Genomic DNA, 24,082 nt, shown 5'->3' with positions numbered 1-24,082 from the left:
ATGTATCGCCTTTTGTTGCAACAACTAACAAGTTTCCGATGAGTAGTGAAGAAACAATTCAGTGAAATTTTAACTTGGAATTAATTAGCCAATTATTTAGTCGTAGATAACTTCCTATGTTAGTAGTGTTCTGGATTCGTTTACTTCTTTGCAACTGTATCTCACTGTGCCTCTGACGAAGCCAATCCTGAGCGATCATTCAGTACACTAAAAGCCATCAAACTTTATATTCATAGAACAAGGTCGAAGATGAAATTGAGCTCAGCCCCGTAACTTGGGCTTTTTCTTGGAAGACCAAACATTAATTATACCTCCTAAAATATGTCAAGTTGAGGCCCCCTAGAATAATGATGGCATTTGAAGTGAAATCCTTACTAAACGTGTTCGATACTTCTTGGGGCGCCAGTTGATGGTTTACTAAAGTAAGATCCAGATTACATATATGCTACATCTTAAAGGAATGTATTTCGTTCAGATAGTGGGGCAGCAGAAACATCTTAAATTATTTGCAATGCTTTTGAAAATAGTACGGTGCTTCACAAGTTAACTAAATGAGACAATATGTTTAAAGCCTTACTAAATATATATTTTGTCTGGGGCTCTAATAGGACACATTTTACTGAATGAGGCTCGGAACACATTTTCGTTTCATTTTTTTTTCCTGTTATGTGGTAAACCTATTCCAAGCTTTATTTATAAGTTCCTGTTCATATCACATCATACAAAGAAACAAAGTTTTAACTCAAATGAATCCTATCAAACAACTGGAAGCTTAATTGGGGGGGGGGCAGTTTCCCCATTCCCCCGCAAAAATTACGGCATTGGTTGAGCCCTTTGCCAATTCTGAGCACTGAAAGCGAAGAATGGCATCACGTTGATATTGAGAAAGTAGTAAGCGAATTACTCTCCGAAAAAAAAAAAAAATACGCCGGTTTAGAAATATGTGAGCAAGTTCCACAAGTTTTGACGAGTTTTCATATGTTAGTTGTAATGTGAACGTTAGGAAGAAATTATTTCTGCTCTTGCCTTTGAGGTGAGCGATCCCAGGTTCGACTCCTGGTGGGGACACTCGGCCGAAAGAATGTAACAGCTTTTTCAGACCTGCCATCTTGAGTGAAGTCTTTCTTGGGTTTCGTTCATTCATACCATTCAAATGCCGGGATGGAGGTACCTAATATAATGGTCCCAGGCTGCTTCCTTCCTTTCCCAATCCTTTCTTCCTTCCCTTTCATCGTACAGTGGGCTCGCTGAGGGACGTCATCCTTCATACGGGATGGGCTAACGTGGCCTTAGATGCCGACAGCCCAGAAATCTAATTCCTAATTCCTAGAAATTATTTCTTTTAAGAAACTTTTTAGTCCCATGTAATTGCTTAATAATAATAATAATAATAATAATAATAATAATAATAATAATGTGCAATTTTTGTATATTAGCAAGTAGTGTCTGACTAGATGGAAAAATAACTCTACTACTGTATAAATTGTACGTGTGCCATGAACGTAGAAACAGGAAGAGCCCTTTTGACATTTTCGCGGATGGAGGGGAGCATGCATTCTTAGTTACGCTACTGTTCTCAAAGCATTCTAGTAATTTGTTTAACAATTGCTAAAAAAGTAGAAATCGAATAACGGTGAAATTTTATATAACTTATAATTTGTGGTGTGATTCATTGTTTCTTTCTTTCTTTTTTTTCCTGGAAGGGAAACAGTGAAGGAAACTGATCAGAGGATTTTACTTATGTTGGTGACTCATAGCCTTTCTTAAAACTGTTCGACTTTGATTAAATGTATTAAGTGTGGCAGAACAAGCATTGATTCAGGAAGCTCCGCTAAAAGACGCCACTTATGTTTTTTTTTTTTTCGTCACACATAAGCAGAAATGACTAATTTTCAGGTTTATTGTTTCCTTGTCTTGCATAGATGAAACAGATCGAAATGTTTTTGGTTACCTTTCAATTTCCTTATTTTTATAATCTTATTTCAATTGATATTAATCCTTCCAGAACGTGACAACCCTACTATTATTATAAAGATCGCCATAGACGAGTCAGGTCTTAAGTCTTTCATTTGATGTTTATTAGGATCACGCAAGTGGGATATATATAATATTGTAATGTTAGTACCATAGGTGTTCATTTTACTCCGACCTCACTCACCTTCATCCTCACAGTGAATTGGCCCTCGCCCTCACCTTCGAAGAGAGTTGACCATCGCTCTCGCCTTCGTGTTGGGAATTTGTCCTCGCTCTAGCCCTGACAGTGACAGTTGGCCCTCGCCCTCGCTGTCCAAGCTTGTCATCGCCCTCACGTCATTATGGTTGAGAGAGAATTTGAGGGTGAGGATGCCCTCGAGAGGGCCATCCTCGCAAGGGTAAACACCTCTGGCTTAGTACGTCCGTTACACCGCTCAATAACTCTTCAACAAAAGATAATTTTAAAATTGTTTTCTGCAATCAAGAGCTAGATGATTATCTCGGAGGAGTTCGTTAATGGATGTGATCCACCTACTTGTAGTGATAGAAATAAACCATTTCCGGTTTTAACGTTGATCACTATAGAGCATAGACAGTAATCTCACATTGTATATGTTTAATCGATTAAGCGTCCCTAGAATATATTCCATTTCCACTCTAATCACTCTGCTAAAACACTAAATGGAAGATCTACTACAACTTCTGGTTTCAATATTAATTGAAGAAATATTGCGTAATTCTCTTTACTGTCTTTACCAGAGTCTATATTATCGTATCTCAATTGATACTAATTCAAATTAGAACGTAGCAACACTAATATTATTCGAGATATCGCCATACACGAATAAGATTTATAAGTATTTCATTTTATTTTTATTTCTATTGTCACTAATTACACAATCTCTTTGTTTCCAGGGAGATGAAGGCATAGACACATTTATAGCAAATGAAAAACTTCTGGGAGGATCTCGTGTCCATTGGCAGTCGACCCAGACTGTTTTCCAACGAATGCATACATCTTTCATAGTACTTTGTAGGCATATTCAGAGGGTTCATGTATCCTCATTGTCTTATCTAAGTTGTTATAAAAATTGTGCTCATGTATAGACTTAGTTTATTATTTGACAAATAAAAAATACAATGTACAAACATATTTTCCTTTAATCAAAATGTAACTAATATATATACATTTAAGTTTGTGTGTGTGTGTGTGTGTGTGTGTAACGTCGCATGATTATGTTTCAAGGCTAAAGGAGAAGGCAATGATAATGAAGTGATGCAATGAAGAAAGTAGGAGGAACCGAGAATACATCGAGAAAACCAGTGCACATAAAATTTGTCCACCATATCAGGCTTACTTGTTTAAAACTACGCAAACCAACATCACGAAAAGTTTAAGTTACAAGGAGCTTGTGTGTTGATTAAATTAAAATTCTCATCTATGCTATTTATGGAAACAACAGGTATCAGCATAAAAATGTAACCTTGCAGACTCAAAATTGAGTAAAAAAGTACTTTAACAATTAGATTATATTAATATTCAAAAATAGGAAGGGGAGTATTTAATCTGCTGCCTTGTTGGCACAGGGAAACTTCCCCAAAATTACAAAGGTAGATGAATTTCACACTGCACTAAAAAATTTATAGTAAGTACGCCTTCTACACATTAATATTGATGTTAGACATTTTCATCTTCAAAGCTGGGAAATAGAAGTAATTTTTGAAGTACTCGTATTTTTTTAAAAACTGATTTCTATTTTCCAACTTTTAAGAGGAAAATGTTTTAACTTCAATATTAATGTGTAGAAGGCGTACTTACTATAAATTGTCCAGTGCAGTGTGAGAGTAATCAACCTTTCTAGTTCCAGGAAACCTTCCCTGTGCCAACAAGGCAGCAGAATAAGTACTTTTTTCTCATTTTTGAATACTAATAAAATCTCATTTTTGAGTACTTTTTTACTCATTTTTTTTAAAAAAAACTTCTCATTTTTGAGAAGAGTTTTTCTTAAATTTGAGAGGAAATATCCTCAATTTTTGAGAACGTGTGTTTCTCAATTTTGCGGCTATCTGAGCATTTCGAATACTTTTCTACTCACTTTTGAGTATACATGTTCTCAATTGTGAGGAGAGCATTACTAGTTTTTGAACAAAGAGTTTCTCAATGTAGATTACATTCATCTCATTTTACGGTTAACTTTCTCATTTTTGAGAAAATATGTTATTTTTGAGAAGTAGCAGTTTCTCATTTTATTTAAAAATATTTTATCTCGCTTTTAAGAGAATTTTTACTCAAAAGTGAGTAAAATTTACTCAAATTTGAGTACATATTGTTCTTATGTTTTGAACACATACACTTTCTCACTTTTGAGAACAATGTATTCGGAGCTATTCTGAGAACACAATGTTCTCAAATTTGAGTCAATTTTACTCATTTTTAAGTAAGTATTTTTAACAGTGAGGATCACCGTTAAAAGCAAAAATGGTTGATTTCTACCACTCCTGGTTTCTGATCCACAACCACCTGGTTTATGATCCTCTACTAACGAACTCTTTCGAGATAATTACTTTAGCTAGCAATTGCAAAAAACAGAAGTCAAATTCAGTTTCGTTCAAGAGTTTCGTGCGGAGTAACGGACGGGATGGACCAAAGTACTAACTGTACAATATTATTATAAATCTTATTCTGTAATCCCAATAATTAGAAACATATTTCAGCGTTTTTGATTCTGATCTAGAAGAAACGAAAAGGGTTTGGAAGAGAATAGAGGTGGATATTACAATTATTATTATACTAAGATGTTTATTTCTTGGGATGCCGTATAGTTGAAGACATGAAACATGGTATTTGAACTGAAATTTGTGTGCTTCCTGATATATAAAGTGCAAGGCCATAGGCCGAACAAACACGGTGGTCTGGGAGCAAAGTCCCCAGGTATATCAAATGAAATTCAGTATACTTGCAGGTATGTGAGGTGCGAGGCCGTAAGCCTAGCAAACACTGATGATTGCAGGTTTGAGATGCAAAGCGTTAGACCGAACAAATTTGCGAGTCTGAGGGCTTGTATTGAATAAACTCTGATGAAGACACTAAGGAGGGTCACACAATATTTTCTTAATTAATAATGAAATAGGAAGTGATAGGAGATTTATACTACTCCCGGTGTTAGTAGAGGGATTGGATTGGTGACACAATTATATTCTTGGGGTGCTTAATTGATTGCAGAAATCTGCGTCTTGCTATCTACTTCCGTATAGAGGTTGATATCTACCAGTTCCAGTTTTAGTAGAGGGTAAAGAATGAAGATGAAATGTATTCTTAGTCGATTGTAGAAAACCGGGTTACGGTTTCTGCTCTACAGTGATCAACGTTAAAACCGGAAAGGGTTGATGTCTACCACCTCCGGTTTTAGTATAGGGTTAAGGATGGAGATGAGAACGGATGGTTAATCGATTATGGAAAACAGCGTTTTGTTATCTATTACAGTTTTTCTTCCATAGCAATCAACGTTAAGAACAGGAAATAGTTAATCGCTACCACTTCCTGTTTTACTTGTAGGTTAAGAACAGAGATAATATGCATTCTTAGGACGCTTAATCGATTTTCACAAACAGCTTCTAGCTTTCTACTAACGTCTTTAACTCTACAGTGATCAATCTTAAACCGGAAGTCGTTGATTTCTGCCGCTTCCAGTTCAAGAGTCACCTCCATTAATTTTAAAACATTTTTTCCTACATAATTATGTAACACTTGGTTTAATTCCAACTAAACTTGATACATATATGTCTTACAATCTGGAGAGAAATACTCGGGAGGGTAAGGAACCCCTAGCATCCCAAGGAGTGGGGATCGGAGAGCTGACATTTTAAAATAATTGTAATGATCGATATTAGTGTTGAATCCATAGTTTTCGGGTGAGTCGCTGATATGGATAATGACTGTTTCCATGCCGTTCAAGTTTATCCCTGAAGAATCGGGAAGAGTGCCATTTTAAAAGTAATCGAAAATGACGGATATTAAAGGCGAATCCATAGTTCTCATTAGTGCTAAGATGAATAGTGGTACTTTTGATACAATTTAAAAAGAAGTTAGAATGCAACTTTTGAATCTAATTAATGTAAACTTCTGCATTAATAAAAACTAGACTATTTGCCATCCAAAGTTGTAGGTGCGACTGTAGAGTTTATTATTATTATTATTATTATTATTTTTAAAGTATACTTTTAAATAGCAGCACGACATGGGAGGGAGAGAGAGTGAGAGATTTCTGGCCTTTTCAACATATTCTTAAACGTTTATAAAGATTTTATTAAGATTTTCTTATAATTTTAATTTATGTTTGTTTCTTATAATGCAAGTACACACAACTTGTAAGATGTAAATACAATTTAATTTTGAAGAGACTAAAAAATGGTGACGCCATTTCCGGTGTTTAGTAGGTAGCACGCGCGTCTTTCGTGCAAATAGTTGCACGTTCGATTCCCAGTGGGAGTCTCTTACAAAATTTGGACGATTACTGTGTTTGAGTTTCATCATAATCTTTGAGTCTACGTCTCATATAATGTCGATGCAGAAATGGAATCTTAAGCTAAAATAATTAACTAACTCGAAACCGATGAGATTACAAAACTCAAGGTTTCGGCAGAAAACTAGCACAAAAATTTGGAATAGAAAAAGTATCAAGTATCCAGTTGGAGGGGGAGGGAAAGGATGGGAACACGGACATAAGACCATAAAACACATTATTGAAATGGCAGTCAGTGATGATTATAGAGGTGGCTCTTGGGCCTAGAGCTTCCAAATTCCCTCTAGGGCATTTCCCGAGCGTGCTCAATCTGAGTTACCAGAATTTTCACGGTACTGTATTCACCCATCGTTTATTCAATCCCCCCGCACTCGAAAATCTGAAATGAACATTGTCTCCTATCGCGCTCAATATGAATTACATGTATTTTTGCAATAGTACTTTTTACCTATAGTGTAATTAAATTCTTCCACGAGAAAATCTGTAATCAACACTCTGCCACGTAGCCAAGGCGGGGTCTGGGGGGTCCGGACATCTCCTCGAGTCCAGAAATGAAAAAAAATAAAGAAGGAAAAAACAAAATGAAATGACAAAAAGAAGGATCAGCTTTAAAAATTAAAAAGGAAACTAGAGGAAGCTTTTGCTAACTCTTTCTTATGAGGAGATTTGTATTACTTGCAAAATGGTGGCGAGGTAAGCGAGGTATTCTGGAAGAGTCAGGAAATTTGAAAAATCAAGAAAAGTTATGGAATTCTCAGAATTCCTGCTACTAGTCAGGGAGATTTCAAGCTTTCGAAAACGTAAGTGCCGTTGTGTAACAGCGTGGACATTTTTAATCATAACTTTTCGTCATCGCATCCTTGCAGTATCAAATATGTCATTTCAAGGACAATTTTCTGTGGCTCCTTTAACCTGTCATTTGGAACCGACAGTAGTTGACGGAAGAATAAAAACAAAAAAATATGTTGAAAGAAAGTTCTGTTAGCATTTGATTCAACAGAGAAGAGAACGCATATATTGTAAAACTAGTTGAATATACACATGCTTCGCACAGGGGCTGTATTTGGAAGTCAACGGCTGTGGGAGTATCACCATTGATCTCAGCGACCGCGAAAACTATGGATTTGATACTAATATCGGTCATTTTGGGATATTTTTTACATGCCTCGGTATCCACACCCCGCTGACTCCCGGCCCGTATACTTGCAAGTCATCGCTAATGGAAGTGTCACCATTGATTTCAGCGACCGCGAAAACTATGAATTTGACACTAATATTGGTCATTTTGGATTACTTTTATATGTCTTGGTATCTCACCCTCCTCCGGTTGTAACCGCCCCTTCACATCGCCGAGTCACTCCTACGAACATCACCAAGGCAACACAAGACGTTTCCAAATATATTAAAATTTTTATGTTGGCCTGGATATCGAAAGGTACGCTGTCAAGTCCCCCGATCGTGGTGCGCAGCAATGTGGTAGTGATTGGTACTATTCGAATGGTCTTCTGAAATACTGATGACTAGTAGATATAGCTGGAATGGCAGTTAACAGTTGCCAATATCACAGAAAAGAACATTAGGATGATGGACGGGAATGAAGTGCGTATGACTATAGTGCCTCATAATACATGTCTCAATCAGGTTTTACAATTAACTATTTGCCACAGACGTGAAGTCTTCAAAGAGAATAATACGCTACAGACGCAATAGACAGGGCTCTATAGGCACCATGTGGCTAAATATTGCAGCGTTGCCTCAAATATTTAGTTTCACCGTGACTATTATAGTATCCTGATTAACATGCATTTGCGACTAGCGTTAGACTATGCTATACGGCCGCATCCACCATCAGTACAGTTCACCACTATAGACCGAATATGCTATTATTTGCCAAGAACAACTACGGTACCTATTTTCATCTACGACAGAGAAGTACGACGTATTCAGGTGATAAGATATTGTTAGGGATCCTAACTGTTTACTCGTACATGTTTCTCATATTTATAGGACTTCAGGAAAGAAAAACAAATTGAATATTAGGTAATAGAAATCCACAATAAATAAATAATTGATTGCTTAGTTATTATTCTATGCACCAAATTAACTAACACTATCCTTGTAAACAGTATGGTGTATTTGGTGAAGAAATACTTCAAACGTTTCAATCACAAAGCATAAGTAATATTTTGTGACAGGAACTTCATACATCAATAATCTATCCTTTTTTTAGTACATCTGTATCTACTACTTTTTCTTCTTCTTCTTACAGAACATTTCATAAAGACTTCAGTTTTCGTTAAAATCATACCTTTTGTATATTAAATTGACCATAGATAAAATATAAAAATGTATAATTATTTTGTTATATAATTTCGATCAATATATAAATAGAAAATTTAAATTTTATTACATAGTTCATTATTCCGAATCTGCAAGTTTACTAACATATTACACATCTAGACATAAATAATCTTTGGCTCAATGATAAAATCGATTAAATAAACAAACTATTTCAAACTTTCAGATAAGCAGCTAATTCAGGAATTGACAAAATCAAATTTACATTAAAACATACATATACTGTAAGGACCATGTGCCAAAATGGTCCGTTACACGGTGACCCCCGGCCCGGAGCGTGAATTTGAAGTTCATGCGACTAGAGTTTCACCATTGATTTCAGCGACCGCGAAAATATGAATTCGACACCAATAGCTCAAGTGGTAGAGCGTTGGCTTCGCATTCGGGAGGTCGTGGCTTCGAATCCCGCTGCCTACCATTCTGACTGACGTTTTCCAGGGTTTCCCTCAGTCCTATCAGGCAAATGCCGGGATGGCACCTACTAAACTGGCTCTGGGCGATACCTTCCCAAATCCTTTCCATTGTGAATGTTGTTGGATATTCAATGCAAAATTGCCTCTGAGCTGTATCTGGTGATTGTTAAATAAATAAATAGTAAAATATCAGTCATTTTCTACTACTTTTACATGCCCCGGTAAACGCCCCCCTGAGACCCCTTGGTTCGAATTTCGACAAAAACGTTTACTCTGGTCTGGAGCCCTGAGCAAGGTATTCGTGACTAAAATTTGGTAAAATTCGGTCAATTTGTCTGGTTCCCAAGCCGGTTCCGGTAAAAGACCCCTGAGACACCACTGCTTTGAAATTTGAAAAAATCGCTGCGTCTTGATCTGGGGCCTGGGCCAAGGTACACCTGACGAAAATTTGGTAACTCTCGGTCCACTCGTCTGGTCCCCAGGCCGCACACAGACAGACAGATACACAAACACACAAACAAACTCTTTATTTTATTTATATTAGAAGATAGTTTACGAGACAGTATTCAGCATGTACTTCTTATAATAATTGAGGTCATAACGAAAGGAAAATTGTTATATTTGAATAAACAGGAGAACGTAAATAATGCAAAATCTTTTTCAATACTTTTTTTTATTATTTTGCTCGAAATTTCTTCATAGTTTGATATTAAAATACTTGCCAACATATCCTCATTCTATTGTCCTAACAAACCAATATATGTTGATAGTAAAATAGTTTAGATTGATCGAGGTACTGGGTCTTCAGAATTGCATGTCACTCCCTCCCCCCCAACGTTACGAAATCTTGGCTAAACGAACCAATATATGTTTCAGTAAAATAGTTTAGAGTGATCGAGCTCCTTTTGTGATGACCACAGTATTTCATGTCACGGACCCTTCCTTCACGAAATCCTGGCTACGTGCCTGCAACACTGTCAGTAGCTACGTCCTCGACTAATATACATTTACAAGTACAATTTTTTTCGTATTTCTTTCAACAGGTAACCAATTTAAAACCGTATTATAATTCAAAGTACTTATCATATTTTTATCGCAAAAGAAGAATATGTAGTTAACTTCTTAAATACTTCGCTCCGCAGGAACTCGTTCACCGCGTGCAACAAGCAAAAACAACATGTTTGTCGTCTCACAAATGACAAAGGACAAAAAAGAAAAGCAAAAGCAGCACAGCAGTACCTTATCGCAGTCAGAGCTGACAACATAGTTTCGGTCGTCACTAACGCGAATAGACCTACTAGCGGTGTAGAAGAGTTATACAGTTTCAATATACGTTGTGCCACAGTAGCGCTACAGACGGAATGTGCACGAACTACAAATGAATATGCTTCTTACAAGTATCAGTCACTGATGCACCCTCTTTACATTGTACACATCCTTTTTTCTCCCACTTTTTGACCTTGACAAGCAGAAGTACCAGGGTTTCCGAGTTCACAACTATATACTGTTTGTGTACAAAGTACGTTTTCAGTTCTTCGAATTACTCTGCGCGTGAAGAAGAGGGGTGATGATCGGCAGTCAGAAACACCCGTTTGCAACTTTAAATGTAAAATACAAATATAGAGCCTTGACAAAGCCCTGAGGATATATATATATATATATATATATATATATATATATATATATATATATATATATATATATATATATATATATATATTGTTACAACCGCTAATGATTATGACACCAAACACTATTCGAAGCTTTCTTGCACCCACTGGAAAACGTGAAGTATATTAATATTTATTTGCATATATTGTTATTGTAGACTGTTCCCATAATGCCCAACGACTTCGATTTTACAAAATTTGAGAAATAAATTTCACTTTTATTTTGTAGTCAATTTGAAGGCATTTTGTTATACTACCATTACGAAACCCATATACATCATATTACGAATCAATCATTATGGAACAATTTCATGTGTTACGCGCAGCAGTGCTACTAATCTTTGAAAGTTTCACTTACAACTTCTTTCCTTTTTCTTTTTTAATTGATTTTGTGAATAATGGTGCATTCAGTATAAAGGTACAACAAGATTTCTCTCTCTCTCTCTCTCTCTCTCTCTGTGTGTGTGTGTGTGTGTGTTTCTAGTTTCCGGCGTAAGCGTGTGGATACTACCAAGTATACTTTCGTGTGTACATATGCTAGTGTGTGTGTGTGTGGCGGGGGTATATCAAGTATTGATTGGGATCGCGTAGTGGAACTTATCGATATTAGCACGTACATACGAGCGGCCGTTACTTCACACGATAACTTTGGACGAATGCGATTTTTTTTTATTTAGTGAGTTCCTCTCGAGGGAGTTCTTTAATGGAGATGATTTGCCAACTGAAAGTTGTAGAAATGGGTCATTTCCGATTTTAACGTTGATCACTATAGAGCTTACAAAATTTGCACGATTACTGTGTTTGAATTTCAACATAATCTTTGAGTCTACGTCTCATATATCCTTGATGCAGAAAGGGAATCCTAAACTAAAATAATAAACTAACTTGAAACTGAAAAGAGTACAAAACTCAAGGTTTAGGCAGAAAACTAGCACAAAAATTTGGAATAGAAAAAGTATGAAGTATCCAGTTGGAAAAGGAAGGAAAGGATGGGAACACGGCCAAAAGACCATAAAACACATTATTGAAGTGGCAGTCAGTGATGATTACAGAGGTGGCTCTTGGGCCTAGAGCTTCGAAATTCCGTCTAGGGCATTTCCCGAGCGTGCAAATCTGAATTACTATTATTTTCACAGTACTATATTCAGCCATCGTTTATTCAACTCCCCCGCCCTTCCAAATCTCAAATGAACATTGCCTCCTATAGCGCTCGATATGTATTACATGCATTTTTGCAGTACTGCTTTTCACGTCCATTTAGTCAGACTCCCCAACTTTCAAGACTCAATCGGAAATGGTCTCCTTTGTACTACTATGAGCAAAATAAATGACGCGTCTCTTTATTTTGAAGTTTTTTGAAAATATCTTCGTTTTCATTATATGCTCGAAATTTCGGAAGGTTTTCCCCAGCAGGACAGGTTAATAACAAACCCGTTTTTAATATTTGTGTTAGATATTAGCTTAAAATAAAGAAATTAGAAGCAAAAAACATTAAATCGACAGAAATCTCGAGAATTACCAACTCTGCTAAGGTGGGAAATTTTCCAGAACGCGAGGGAATCCTGCAGTTCAACACGAAGCAGCGACATCTATGTCATTGAGAGAAATGTGGATTAGTTCTACAAACTAAACTTTTAACGAAGTATTTCTAATATGTCTTATTACATGCATTATCTGCAAACTCCAAATATATGAATATATGCCAAGTATTAACGTAAGGGTAGAGCAAATAGTGGAAATTATCTATGGAAAAGGACGAATTATTAGTACGATCGTAATGAAAAAATCGTCTTTTCCGGAACAGGCTCAGTTGACGTAAGAAAACAAATAGCTCAGTTAGTTAAAGCAACTAGTCTGTATGCCGAAGGTAGTGGGTTCGGTCCCCATGGAAGTGCTGTTGTTATTTTTATCACTGTGGTTATTTTATTTATTTTTTATGTGCGAAAGAATCAAATTGTAACATATGTGTAAAGCTTATGACGATACTATAAAAGAAAAAATTTCGTTGTCGCACCTGCATTAATTAACTATATGGCTTATGGAACCCGGAGGTTCAATGCCGCGTACACAAAAGCTCTCCACTGACTTCTATCCTTAGCTAACTGCATCCAGTTTGTATTATGTATTCCAATCTCTGCGAGATCCATCTTAATATTGTCCTCCCATCTGCGCCTAGATCTTCCTAATGGTCGTTTTCCGATTGGTCTTCCAGTCAAGACTTTGAAAGCATTTCTACTTTCTTTCATTCTACCTACATGACCCGCCCACCAAAGCCTCCTAGACTTGACGACCCTAACAATGTTGGGTAAACCATATAAATTATGTAGTTCCTCGTTATGAAGTTTCCGTCATTCCCCATTCCCGTTCCTCTTGGGTCCGAATATTCGTCTCAGGATCTTGTTCTCAAATACTTTCAGTCTATGTTCTTCCCTCAGAGAAAGTGACCATGTTTCGTAACCATACAGAACAACATTCATGATTATCGTTTTGTGTATTTTAAGCTTGAAATTCCTCGACAGAATTCGCGACGATAAGAGATTTTGAACCGAATAGTAACACGAATTCCCTGCTTTTAGTCGACATTTAACTTCTCCGTGAATATGATTAATTTCTCGCACTTGCATTAGCGTCCCTAATTTTGTTTGCAAACAGTTTTGTAATTATTTCCCCTGTGCTTACTGCTCACTATATGCTCGCTGGCGCATAACGAATGTTTCCCAGTAAATGTTAATTCTAATTTGGAGGATTTTATAAAGTTTCACAATATTTCTCACTAGATAGTCTTCTATCTACGTGTTTGGACATTTTGATAACAGATTTCCCTATTAAATGTTTAATTTTCCCAAGATGTTTAATTACGGAAAAGTTTTACAATGTATTTGTATTGAATTGAAATTGTTTTGAATTTACTACATAAAGTAAGTACCCGAAGGAGGAAAACTCAAATAATTGATATTCTACTAAAAAGCAACCTATTGTAGAATGATGATGCTTCTTACCTTCAGCACATAATCTTTACGTTAGAGTCAGACAGAGAAAAATCCTGTTTTATCCTCCCCTATGACCACCCATCTTAAACCTCTACATACCATTGTTCGTCTCACAAAATGTCGGTGCTCCAAAAACATTCAAATAATAATAATAATAATAATAATAATAATAATAATAATAATAATAATAATAATAATAATAATAATAATAATAATAATAATAATAATAATAATCCTAAATATGCCATCCTTACATAATGTAAGGATATCTTAGTTTCTTAGTTTAAATCTTAAATATCTTAGTTTAAAATGCTTTCTTTAGTAATTGTTTGAGGAACCATGTAGGAGGGGGTACGACGTTTTATGTTGCCCCTCTCATTTCAGTACCCTTTCAACAGGAAGTAATTTCTGATAAGCAGGGCAGACAAAATGAATAAGATATATTTACAGCATCCTCTCCCCTTTCATAATTGGAATATCACGTAACATTTTTTATTCTACCAAAGATGGCCCTGTGCGGTTAGGGGTAGGTAATTAAGAAATACCTAATATATAGCGCCCCTTGATTGTAATATTACCGCTTCTTTATTTGTACGAGGGAGCCCCTACACAATCGAGGGTGACAAAAAAATTGGAAAAGTGTCTATTGATTCCAGTGGCGGATCCAAAACGAACTCCTGTGGGGCGGGGAAGTGAGAGATTCTTTTGATGATGTGAAGCTGTCACAAATTACCACTTAACTAAACTAAATATAATAGTGGGGTGAACCGAAACCCAGTCAGTTTAAATTGATGTAAAAGTTTAATTTTTGGCTTCATATTAAAGTTCTGGTTTCAAATGAGAATTTCAGTCCAAGTGGTCAATGATCAAATCTCGTGGGGCTCTTCAGTGTAGGCTAATACGGCGCCCTTATGAGAAAAGTCAAAAATATTAATATATTTATAACTTTCGAATTTTTCGTCTATTTTAAAGAAATGTTTGGCTTCATATTAAAGTGTTGGTTCCAATGACAATTTCAGTCCGAGTGGACAATGATCAAATCCTGGGGGGTCTCTTCAGTATAGGGGGCTACGGCTCTCTTATGGGAAAAGGCAAAAATATGAAAATGCTTACAACTATCGAATTTTTCGTCTATTTTAAAGAAATATTTTGCTTCATATTAAAGTGTTGACTTCAAACGACAATTTCAGTCCGTGTGGACAATGATCAAATCTCGGAGGGCTCTTCGGTGTAGGGGTTTCGGCTTTTTTATGGGACAAGATTCACGTAGTTGATATTGCAAAATTGTTTTGTATACATGAGTGCAATCACGCACCATTTGGTTACTTTAACCTCTTATTTTTGCAAATTCAAATTCGAAGCAATACTTACTTCGCATAGCTAAAAGATGGCACTTACTAGTTTCATTAAAATGAAATGTCTTTTATTAGAAGTTGTCATGGAGCAGACGAACGAACAGGCACCCAAACGTTGGTTGAGTCGGACGGTTGAAACTCGTTAAGCTCGTTAAGCTCGGAGCTCCTCCGTGACTAAGCGGATGGCGTACGCGACTATGGCGTGGGAAATTCGGGTTCGATTCCCGACGGGAACTCATGTGGTTCTGATTCCACGTTAATCAGTAGGTTCACGTCTCATATAGCCTCGCTGCTGAACAGGACGTTAAAATCAACTCAACTCGTTACGCTCGCTTCAATTATTATTATTATTATTATTATTATTATTATTATTATTATTAATAATAATAATAATAATAATAATAATAATAAAGCATTCACCGTTGGTGCATGGGGTCCTTTTCTCCATTCCACTTCGCGCCAAGTGAAATTTGAGGTGGACAAATACCGTGTGCATGGGTTTTCTTGGGACTTTCCATTTTCCTTCCACTTTCTTCATCTCACCATTTCATTCATCATCATTCTCCCTTAGCGTAGGTGCATAATCGTGCAACGTTAAACTAGATATTGCATTTAATTTTAATTTCAATAATAATAATAAAAAATAATTCAACTGAAGGGACTGTAATTTATGTTGACAGCAATTATCATAAATATGCAATCATTATAAAAACAGTGCTTTGAGTAGAAAGATAATCCTTTCCAAGTGTTAACGAATGCGCACGAGATAAAACATGTCTCGAGAAAGACGAGACGCGCTTTGTGACATCCAAGATAAGACGAGACAAATGTTTTGGACACGAAATAGCTTGTAAAATGTCTCGTCTTGTCTGGAATGTCTCGAAAACAAAAGTCTAAGTTTTAAAATTATTTTTCAAGACCAATTCTCTCAGAATAGCTCCCTGCCTTAAAATTAATAACGCCATTGTGATTTAAAAAAGATAAACAGTACCTAAAGTTAATAGTTAACTTTTTGAAAAGAAGCTTCATTAAGGGTGAACCTGACAGATGTCCACAAATTTTGGGAGATGATTCGTTACGTCAAAAGGAGACAAATGGTCCTTTTGTAGTTTTCGAATTTAGCTTCGTTGTCGAGATACAAGGTTGCCAACTGGTCGTGTTTGAGATACTCACTGGGAATAAATTCAACTCCAAGAATAAACTACTAGTCATATATTTTTCAGGTCAATTGACTTATACCATGTTGCATGGTTAAATATTTATTTATGAAGTGTGTACAAAATTTGCCAGTGTCTTTTCTGAGAAAATCGTCGAGAAAAAGTCACTTCCAAGAATAAACTATCCCTCGTAAATTTTTCTAAGAGAAATATCTGATACTGCAAAATAGGGTTGTTAATTAAATATTGATTAATGAAAAATAAACAAAATTATTAAAACCTTTTTTGAGAAAATAGCTTTTTTTCGATTTTCGGCTGTTGGTAAACCACACTTATTTTAGGTGGTAGGAAAAAAATTGGAAAATCTCCTGTAGGAATACTATGTAAACCTTAGGTTTAAAATTTGGTGTAGATACGTTGAACGGTATGGTCTCTAGCCGAGTGCATAGAAAAGTGTACCGAACGGACGGACCGGAAGAACGGGTGTGGAAAAGTCGCATTTTCGGTATGTAGACGCCATGAAACATGTAAATCCGTTGAAATCTAAATTTGATATATTATTTTCACAATCACTATATTTTCTTCTCTCTTTTGTCGTTCGAAAAAGAAAAGCCTGAGTTTGCCACAAAAAGCTAGGGAGTTTACCAAAAAATATTTAGTTACAGGACCACCGCAATAAACTTTTTAAATTCAATTTCTTGACTGTGTTAGGCCGCAGTTGTTACTGAAGTGTGTATTTGGATAATACGGATAAAATTATCGTATTATTCAAATACATCGAATGTCAGATTATCGAATAAAAAACTTCGATTGAAGAAAATCCACACTACAAAATTAACTCACACTTTGAGCACATTTTCATTAGACATATAATATACCAATTAATGCAATCATTCTTTATGAAATATGAAAGAAAATCAAATGAGTCATTTTTGAGAAAGTCGTTCAAAAAGAACACGTTAGGAGTAATCTACCTCTTTGAATTGTTTCGAACAATGAGTTAAGATATACTTTTGGATATTAATGACATATTCATTTGCGAAATTTGAACACAATCGCCTGTCGTTCGAGAAAATAGTCGCGCAAAAACCTTGAGCCCCAAAATAAACTATCTGTTGTAATTGTTTTTCATAGAAATGACTTATACTAAAATATAGGGTTATTAATGAAATACTTATTTATGAAGTATCAATAAAATTTTCCGAGTAATTTTTGAGAAAATCGTGAGGGAAAAATAACTTCCCGAATAAACTATCTCTTGAGGATTCTTTCAGGGAAGCGAGTTATTTCATATTACTAGGTTTTTAATGAAATATTTATTTTTGAGTACGAACAAAATTGCTTGATTCATTTTTGAGAAACGGGGGCAGCGGTGGCTCAGTGGTAGAGCGTTCACCTCTGGTGCTTGGGGTCCCGGGTTCGATCCCAGCCCCCGCCAAGTGAACTTTGTGGTGGACAAACACCGTGTGCGTGGGTTTTCTCGGGGTTCTCCCGTTTCCTCCCACTTTCTTCATTCCACCATTTCATTCATTACTCATCATCAAAGTCTCCTTTAGCCTAACCGGCATAATGGTGGACGTAAAACTCAAAGACTTCAAAGACTTCATTTTTGAGAAAACCGTGGAGGAAAAACACCCCCAAGACTAAACTACACCTCGCATATTCTTTTCAGGACAAACGAGTTTTGCCATATTGTTCGGTTATTAACGAAATATTTATTTTTGCAATATGAATAAACTCTTTTGAGTCGTGTTTGAGAGAATCGCCCAGACAACACACTCCACCAAAAATAAACTACCCCTCGCATTTTTTTAGGACAAACGAGTAATGCCATATTGTTAAGTTATTAATGAAATATTTATTTATAAAATATGAAGGAAAACACTTGATTCCATTTTGAGAAAATCACTGAGAAAAAACTCACCCCTTAGTATAAACTACCCCTTGTAGATTTTTCTCAGATAAATGCCTTATACCACAAAATAGGTTTGCTAATTAAATATTTATTTATAAAAAAATGAAAGAAAACAAGACCGTTAGAGCCAGTTATAAGAAAATATCTTTTTTTCTATTTTCATTGTACAGGAAACTACCTTTGCTTTAGTAGTAAGAGGAAAATAAAAAAACTATAAGAAATACTATAAAATCTTAAACTAAAATTTGGTGCAGATAAGTTGAACGGTATGGCCTCTAGGCGAGTGCACAGAAAAGTGTAGCGAACGGATGGACGAACAGATGGACATGCATCGAAAAATAACTTTTTCGGTGTTAGGAGCTAGAAGTTAATACGTTGAAATCTCAAATTTGATTTTTTTTCGAACTCCATACTTTCTTCTCTCATTTGTCACTTTAAAGTAAAAGGAACTCAGAACTACAGATAAGAGACACCTACTTTCACACATAGACATTTATTGACTTAAAACTGTTTAGCTTGTGTCATTTCACTTCCAATTGAAAGGTTTTACCATGACTTACGGCATACCAACGACGAGACGAAAGTTTTCAGGAAGTAAATGCATTCAGAAGTCTAGACTGCATTACACCTATCAGCCTGTTTTTACTTCTGCAATTGCTGACAGCTGTAATTTCGTCCAAACGGTACATGATATAATTCTTGGTTGACGTCATTTTGTTACTATTTTAGTATTGTTCTCTTCAAACTTGGTTGAAGTTTTGTCTTAACGGTTATACATTTTTTTCTTATTTCATCGTTACACATAAGAATAAAATGTTGTGATGAGTGGATAGATTCGAATCTACGAACATTGAGTTTTCATTCTTGCAACACTTTACCAATGGATCAAGCTTTGTCTTCACGTTATTGCACGGTTACATGGTTTAGTAAGATGTAAATAAAATGGCTGGCTGTTAGAATTTCTTGCTCACATATTTCGATAAAAAATTTTCATTGCTTCATAGATACGTAGAGCAATGTTTAGATACACATTTTAGGGGAGTGAATTTTGGTGTATATAATAATTTCGTGCCAGAAAAAGCTGGATAAGTTTTGATAAAATGTTTCATATGTAGTTCTCAATAATAGGCTTGTTGTTCGGGGTGACGTTTCCAAGGTTCAGCATTGACTAGCAGTTTTTGCTATTAATATCCCCTCTAACAATATTGGCAGTGGACACAAGTTAGCCCGTGTTGAGGCTTTTTGCTCCTAATTTAGTTATTTTACTTTACTATTTAACGAATATATTGAAAATTGTCAGCATACACGTATCCAGTAATGTATTTCGGGAGGGGTCCGTCTTCAATATTAGGATAAATTATAATAAAATTTTAAAAGATAATCCCCAAAATTAGACTAAGTCTACAGAAAAGTTGGGATTTCAGAGGGGGTCCGGACCCCCTGAACCCACCTCTAAATGCGTCCTTGTTTCTCAGTAACGTTTCCTCATTTTGAAACCCTCAAAAACTTCAGATATATAATGGAAAACGAGTTGTTTTCGATGAAATATCACTTCAAGGAGACGCGACAGTTTTATTGCACATGGTGGTATGCCACGTTCACAAGGGCAAGAATTCCTTCCCTTTCTCTGCCATTGTGCTCTATAGAAAGGTTAGGTTTGTAAAATATTACTCCTACGAACAAGCATGATTGGCAGATAGGAATACTGAACACAACTCCACAGAAATGCATGCTGAACTTAAGTTTATAGTTACCTTTTGGTGATTTGCCCTCAAGGTCAATCGAGTGGTAATTCAGTTACGTCTCTGTTCTTAAGCCATGTTTGTATTACTTCGAACAGTTTAGATATTGAAAAGCATGCCTCGTATTATAACAGGCTTCTTTCGCGTAAGAAATCGAAACTCAGTTGGTCAGAGCAACTAGTCTGTACGAATTAGGTTTTTAGTTCGAGCCCAGTATGAGTAAGGGCTTTTATTACTATTGTTTTTATCTTTTTTATGTGAGGAAAAATCAAATTGTGGCATCTCGATATCAAATGTATTTGGTTTGGTAACTTTGTCTTAGCTAAACTTTAAACATCAGTAACCGTCGAAATTATTTCACTAACCGATCACTTACTGAACATTTAAACACGTCAAACCAGTGGCATAACCAGTGGCTTAACCTCTCCTCCGCAGTCCTAAGTTATGCGTCCGTACTTTCAGGGGCGGACCAAGGGCCGGGCGACTGCCCGGGCGCCAGAGAAAGAGGGGCGCCAAAACGAGCCTCAAAAAGTAAATTTTATAATGTGTTTTCTACTGACGTTTTTAGTTATATTCTTGTAAGGTAGTGGCAATTACATGATTTTTTTCCATTTCACCATGGAAGAAGAGAGTTTCATAGTATTAAGGGGGCTGTATTGAAAAATGGAGAGAGGGCATGTAGAATAAAGAGTGTCGCGGAAGTAAGTATTGTTTGTTTGTTTACTTGAGTTTAGCGTTCCACGGTTATGCCTTAATGGCCAGGGGAGATGTGGATACTAATTATAGTGGAATCCGAAACACTTTTATCGTTCAACAGTAATCCACCGGGAATTGGACCCGGCCCCACAGAAAGCAGGCGTGCTAGCCACTAGACCAAGCGGGGAGGGGGGAGGAGTTCGTATTGTTTATAGCGGGCCATATTCTTTGTGAAATTTTCCTAGATAATGAATTTGTTTTTGAAAAATGGGTTTAAAATATTAAAAACACTATGATAAAATGTAAAATATAGGCTAATACTCGGGGGAGGGCGCCAAAAAGTCACTTTGCCCGTGTGAAAATTTGGCCTGGTCCGCCCCTGCATACTTTCTGTATATTTTTTGGCCTTGCGGCTTGTGCGGTCCCCACGCTACAGACTTGTGGGGGCGCTATTTACGCCTACGTTTCAAACGTAATTCAATAACTGCTTAAGAAATTCTACCATCAGCGTGGAAACGGGAATATTTATTTTTCTAATAGTCCCATAGAACTTTCCTTCAGAACGCCAGATGCAATTTTTCAGAGTGGGCTCTGGCTAAGTAGAAGGAAGATCTGTTTCCGAAGTAAGCTCCTTTCAGAAAGTTTGGTATTTCTTTAACGGTGATGTAAATAAACATACTCATCGTTATTAGCCCGATACCAAACCATCCTGGACAAATCCCTCTAGAACAATGATCGGCAAAAGTTTATTCTGCCTAATTTTATAAGCGACTCAAGGGTGAAACTCTTGTTAACGAAAGCATTCTGTGTATATACTGCCTTGTTTCTGACAAAATATAAAGCGCTTTATAATCTTTAGACACTTTTCTTATTCATTTTGTCTCCCTTGGTTGTGTAGGGAAGCCTCGAACAAATAAAGAAGAGGTAATATTACAGTCAAGGGGCGCTATAAATATATTAGGTATTTCTTTTGTTATCTAACCATAACGGCGTAGGGTCGTCTTCGGTAGAATAAAAAATGCTACGTGATATTCCATTCACGAAGGAGGAAAGGATGCTGTAAATATACTTCTTATTTATTTTGGTTGCTCAAATTATTACTAAAGAAAGCACTTTAAACTAAGATACATATTGTAAGGGTGGCATATTCTGGAATAATAATAATATTATTAATAATAATAATAATAATAATAATAATAATAATAATAATAATAATAATAATAATAATAATAATAATAACAAATATGAATGTTTTGGAGAGCAGAAATTATGTAACACGAATCATTACATGTAGAGCTTTAAGATGAGTGGTCATAGGGGAGGAAAAAACAGGATTTTTCTCTGTCTGACTCTCTAACGTTAAGATTATGTGCTGAAGGTAAGAAACATCATCATTCTGCAATAGGCTGCTTTTACGTAGAATATAAATTACTTGAGTTCTTCTCCTTCGGGCAACTTTCCTTATGTAGTAAATTCAAAACAATTTCAATTTAAGACAAATATTTATAGGGAAAATTAAACATTTAATAGGGAAATCTGTTATCAAAATACCCAAACACGTAGATAGAAGACTATCTAGTGAGAAACATTGTGAAACTTTATAAAATTCTTCAAGTTAGAATTAACATTTACTGAAAAACATTCGTTATGCACGATATTTTCTCTTTTTTTGGTATCGTCATGAGTTTTGCACATATCTTACAATTTGATTCTTTCGCACATAGAAAATAAATAAAATAACCATAGTGATAAAAATGGCAACAGCACTTCCATGGGGTTCGAACCCACTACATTTGGTATACAAACTAGTTGCTTTAACTAACTGAGCTATTTGTTTTCTTACGTGAACTGAACCTGTTCTACAGTAAAGACGATTTTTCATTACAATTGTGCTAACAATTCGTCCTTTTTCATAGGCAATTTCCAATATTTGCTCTATCTATACGTTAATACTTAGCATAAATTCATATATTTGGAGTTCTCTGATAATGCATATAATAAGACATATTAGAAATATTTCGTTAAAATTTTCGTTTGTAGATCTAATCCACGTTTCTCTCAATGACATAGATGTCGCTGCTTCGTGTTGAACTGCAGAATTGACTCGCGCATCTTGAAAATTTTCCACTTTAGCAGAGTTGGTAATTCTCGAGATTTCTGTCGATTTAATGTTTTTGCTTATAATTTCTTTATTTTAAGCTAATATCTAACACAAATATTAAAAATGGCTTTGTTATTAACCTGTCCTGCTGGGGAACCTTCCGAAATTTCGAACTTATAAAGAAAACGGAGATATTTTCAAAAAACTTCAAAATAAAGAGACCCGTCATTTATTTTGCTCATAGTAGTACAAACGATTGCGAAAATTGTTGATTGATTTGAACTTTGTGGGGGGCTACCATTTAGACAGCCCCTACTTTGTTTTCGTTCTGGCGGCGCCCCTAATTGTGTGCAAGCAAAAATTTCGACTGCATATTTCTGTACTAACGATGTACAAACGATTGCGGCAATTTGTGATTGAATTGAATATGGTGGGGGGCTACCCCTTAGACAGCCCCCAGTTTGTTTTCGTTCTGGCGGCACCCCTAATTGTGTACAAACGAAAATTTTGGCCTGCACGTTTTTGTACAAACTATGTACAAACGATTGCGACAATTTGTGATTGAATTGGAATGGTGGGGCTACCACTTAGACATCCCACAACTTTGTTTTTGTTCTGGCTGGCGCCCCTAATTGTATACAAACGAAAATGTCGCCTGCACATTGTTGTACAAACGACGTAGAAACGATTGCGACAATTTGTGGTTTAATTGGACATGCTGAAGGGGTTACCATTAAGAAAGCCCTCACTTTGTTTTCGTTCTGGTGGCGACAGTAATTGTGTACAAACGAAAATTTCGCCAGCACATTTTTGTACAAACGTTAGAGGGGGAGGCTAAATGGACGTCTGCTTTTCACCTCTAGTGTAATGAAATTCTTCAACGAGAAAACCTGTAATCAACACTGTTAGCAGCTACGTCCTCGACTAAGGTACATTTACAAGTACAGCTTTATTTTCGCATTTTTTTTCAACAGTTAACCAATTTAAAACCGTATTATAATTTAAAGTAGTTATCATATTTCTATCGTAAACAAGAATATGTAGTCAACTTCTTATATACTTCGCTCCGCAGGAACCCGTTCAGCGCGTGCAACAAGCAAAAACAACATTTTTGGCGTCTCACAAATGACAAAGGAGAAAAAAGAAAAGCACAAGCAGCATAGCAGTGCCTTATCGCAGTCAGAGCTG

This window comes from Thermobia domestica, chromosome 13, assembly GCF_964235325.1.
Source record: "Thermobia domestica chromosome 13, izTheDome1.hap1.1, whole genome shotgun sequence".
Lineage (NCBI taxonomy): Eukaryota > Metazoa > Arthropoda > Insecta > Zygentoma > Lepismatidae > Thermobia > Thermobia domestica.
Note: the sequence above shows the minus strand (reverse complement) of the source record.